The sequence below is a fragment of the Mus pahari genome, chromosome 12, assembly GCF_900095145.1.
Source record: "Mus pahari chromosome 12, PAHARI_EIJ_v1.1, whole genome shotgun sequence".
Classification (NCBI taxonomy): Eukaryota; Metazoa; Chordata; class Mammalia; order Rodentia; family Muridae; genus Mus; species Mus pahari.
In genome coordinates, this window is record NC_034601.1 from 49,986,834 (window position 1) to 49,991,266 (window position 4,433).

General features: G+C 44.1%; 1 pseudogene; it reads right to left on the reverse strand.

Annotated features, from left to right (window-relative positions):
- Positions 1-1,103, reverse strand: part of LOC110329434 — a 3,121-nt pseudogene extending 2,018 nt beyond the window's left edge.
- Positions 1,104-4,433: the final 3,330 nt, after the last annotated feature.

Consider the following 4,433-nt stretch of genomic DNA (forward strand, 5'->3'; position numbering starts at 1 on the left):
GCCCAGGTTTTTGGGGCCTGTTGGCGCTTGTCACTACTGGAAAGACTGTAGCACATGGGATCTTATCTGGTGAGATGTTCTGCCGGCCCTTGGCTGTGTCATCCAGCCACGTGTCCACTCTGTCACAAGCTGATCAAAGGTCAGATTCTCCAAATTCGTACTTCTTTGACCACCCCAGTGGAACATAGCCCAGGCGCTCTTGGATGATGGCATGGAACCAAGCCAACAGGAAATAAAAGCGGGCACGCTCATTTGGAGACTTGCATATCCTAGAGACAGGGATGCTGCTGAATGTCCTCAGCATGTTGGCCTTTACTCCAGGCGGCAGCTCAAACACAAAGATCCAACCTGCATGGAGCAGGTTCATGGGCACCTTGGGGTTGATCTCCATGGTAAGGAAGAGTCGGAAGCAGACGTGAGGCTTCAGGGAATGCAGCTTCTTCTCCAGCTGCATCAGCCACCCTGGGGCCGGGTGCACGTTCTTCAGCATCACCCACCTGCCTGACTTCACAGCGGTTTTGATGGCCTTGTCTGCTTGGTTAAAGCCTTCTGCTGAGCCCATCGGAGGATAGACGTGAGCAATAGACGTGATCTGTGTGTTCTGCTCTGCTGCAAGGTCCTCAACGTGTCCACTGGCATCATACCCAGGCACAGAGCACATCAGGACAGGTGCGTTTGGCTTCACCTCTGTGCCCACAATGTGGGTGAGGTCGAGTGGCTGCTCCATGATGGACATGAAGGACTCTCCGAGGTTTGTGGAAACAAACATGTGGACCATGGCCAATAGGCGGTTGGGTCAGAAGACTTGAATCAGGAGCAGGCGGTGAATGGCCTGCCCAATGGGAGCTTGAACTCATGGTCCCTGAACTCTTCCTCCACGGTGCTGGATCCTAGGTGTGTGAGTGTGTACACTCAGCACGGCAGGTGTCCCCTTCTTTTTTATTGGATATTTTATTCATTTACATTTCAAATGTCCCCTTTCCCAGTTTCCCCTCTGGAAAGCCCCTATTCCATCCCCCTTACCCCATTTCTACAAGGGTACTTTCCCCATCTACCCACCGACTCCCTCCTCCCTACTCTGGCATTCCCTTACACTGGGGCATCGAGCCTTCACAGGTCTAAGGGCCTTTCCTTCCATTGATGCCCAACAAGGCCATCCTGTGCTACATATGTGGCTGGAGCCATGGATCCCTCCATGTGTACTCTTATGATTGGTGGTTTAATCCCTGGGAGCTCTGGGGGAGGTCTGGTTGGATGATATTGTTGTTCTTCCTCTGGGGTTACTTTTATGATTTGAAAATAATCTTGGTAAGAGAAAGACAGCGAATTCATTGAAGACAGAAATATTTTATCTTTTGTTTTATCTATCACCCTGTAATGCTAGGTTTTATAGAGCTGTGTTGAATTCAGGGGTCACATTAACACACATATCAAAAAAGGTGCTTTTAAACCTTTTGCTGCTTTAAATTTCTGATGGAAATTTTTATTCTCTAACATTTAGAACTTTTATGTACATACTATGTATGGGTTGCGATTTATTGCATATGCAATGTGGGTTATGTCTCATTTTTAATTCTGAAGCTTTAATAAATAACTTTGACATTGGACAAAAAGCACTGAAGTCCTTGTGTCTAGCAATCTTGGGCCTTGACTTTTCCAGTAGTTTTTCCTATTAGTGTCTGAAGCTGTGGAGTTATTGAAATAGTTTTAGTTCTTCTCCTTGGAAAGTTTCACAGTATGCTCTGTGGCACTGTTGCCATATCTTGAGAGTCTTTCAGCTTTCGAGAGAACATGAAGTCCTAATAAAGAAGGAGCTTGGCCCTTTAAGAAGGCCAACAGCATTGAGACAGTTCTGTGCTCTCCTTGCTGTGTTTCAGTAACTGAGCTTCACATTTTAGCAAAAGTCAGAAGTCTCAGACTGTGTCATGTGAGGACTGGTCTGTCTTGTGCCTCTGGACACATATATTCATGTATAGCCTGTCCTAGAACAGCAAGAGGCTAGGAGGTCATTTGAGATGGACATTAAGATCACTGAAGGTTGGCTGACAAAAGTTATGACAGCAAAGTCATTTGGCCACCAAATGATTGCAGTTGTATGTGAACTGCCCCCTCCCAAGAAGGTATTCACAGATACTAGGTTGACTACTCATATCAGAATATCTTTTATTGTTTTATGCAATGAAGCAAGAAGAGGTCTATATAATACAATTTTGTGTTGATAGAGGGAGAGTTTATAACATTCTAAAAATAAAGCATCAAGATTTTATTAGCTCTTAGAGTATTTAATATCTCTCTCCACACAAAGCACAAACAGCTCGAACTCATGGCATTACATATTAGACAGGAAACAAATTAATGAGCCTTAAGTTCTCACTGTTTTTAGCTATATAATCTTTTCATACTTAGACTCTTGGAATCTAATCTGACCTATTCTAAGGTAATGAGGCCCACCTAGTGAGTGTGAGAAAGCCCAGAATACAAGTATGATTAGCTGATGGCATTGTCTTGGTAAGTTAGAAATGGCAGTCTAAAACTTCTACCCACTACATCCTGGTATTGGAGTCACAGACAAAATAGCAGTGAGGAGCTAGATGGAATTATGATTTACTCACACAGAGCATGACGAGATTTAGTAGAGGGTGTTGACCAACCATGACCAGTAGGTCCTTCCTGGCAGCTGATCATGGCCACCATTTTCCTCACACCACTGTTACGGTACAGAATAAAGATACAGGCTACAATTGAGAGAGGTGTTGTCCAGATACCACATGGCACATGTGTTCGGGTTGGACAAAGTGTTATATATTCAGTTAGAAACAAGGATAATTATTTCCTCACAAAGCAATAAACCCAGGACAAGCTGCAAGGTCACTCCTAGTAAGACAGTGCTCCAAAGCCCACTGTTGTGTCAGTGGGAGATAAACTATTCCAGTGGTGGAGGAATGAAGAAAATGCATGTCCTATTACATACCTCAATACTTAGAAAGATGAAATAAAATTAACACATACCTGAACACCGTTTTCTTGACTCTTCATGTTCCTGTGTCAAGGTTTGTATTTCTGTACAAAAACCATCATGACCCAGAAGCAAGTTGGGGAAGAAAGGGTTTATTCAGTTTACACTTCCACGTTGCTGTTCATCACCAAAGGAAGTCAGGACTGGAACTCACATAGGGCAGGAACTTGGAGGCAGGAGCTGATGCAAATGGAGGGGTGCTGCTTGCTGGCTTCCTTCCTCTGGCTTGCTCAGCTTTCTTGCTTATAGAATGCAGGACTACAAGCCCAGGGATGGCACCATCCACAAAGAGCTGGGCCCTTCCCCCTGGATCACTAATTGAGAAAATGCCTTACAGCTGGATCTCATGGAGGAAGTTCCTCAAGGGAGGCTCCTTTCTCTGTGATAACTCCAGCTTGTGTCAAGTTGACACAAAACCAGCCTGCTACATGCACTCCAGTAGTGACAAGCAGGACAGGCCCCAAAACCCTGGGCGCTGTCCCGAGGCGAAAAGTTCATGGAAACCTAGTCTCCTGGAATCATGGCATCCTGTATAACAAATGCTCCAATGTCCTTGCTTTAGTTGGTAAACAGATCCGTGTGCTTTCCCTTAATATTGCTTTATTATAAGTGCTCCTAAGATTTGACTTTTTGACAAATAGCTAAGTTAGATTCCAGGTAGTCCTTGATCCGAACTTGGGCTTGGGTAGCTAAGTCACTGCCCTGCACAGGAATTTACCATTATCTAGGAAGAAGGAAGTTTGATCTAGGGAGGCACCAGAGTAGATACTTAGAACTACAGATAGCTGAGTTACACCCATATACACGTATTTACAATGGCCTAGGGGGAAGGTGGGCTATACAACAGACTAGAAAAGGAACTATGGCAAGGGCATGAAGCCCTTGCCCCTGGCTTCTAAGATTAAGTGGACCTTAGGTGGGGCTGTTTTTTGATCCCAGTTGTAAACATTGAATTCTATCCCAGTTGGTTCCTGCCAGTCCTTCCGTGTTTGCATTCCTCTGTTTTGTGTAACTTCCCTATTTTCTTCTGTATAAAAAGTTTGATGCCTAATTTGACATTACATTCAGATCCACACTCCCTATGTCGCATCAGTTTGTCACCCCACTTTTGCCAACTCCTTGCCCACCTGTAAACGAACCCGAGTTTTGTCTGTGGATCGAGGACCCAAGTGAGGTCCGTCTGTGGCACCAGCCAGCACACTGTGGCTTATTACAAAGGTCTAACAATTCATTAAAGAATGCAACTGTCTTGGGAGATGGATATGACTAAAATACATTGTATACATATCAGGGAGCATGGTGGGAGGAGTTGGGGGAGGGGAAATAGTATAATAAAATATATAAAACATTTAAAAATAAATAAAACAGTCTATATATACATATATAAACATTTCAAAGATTATTTTTTTAAAAAATG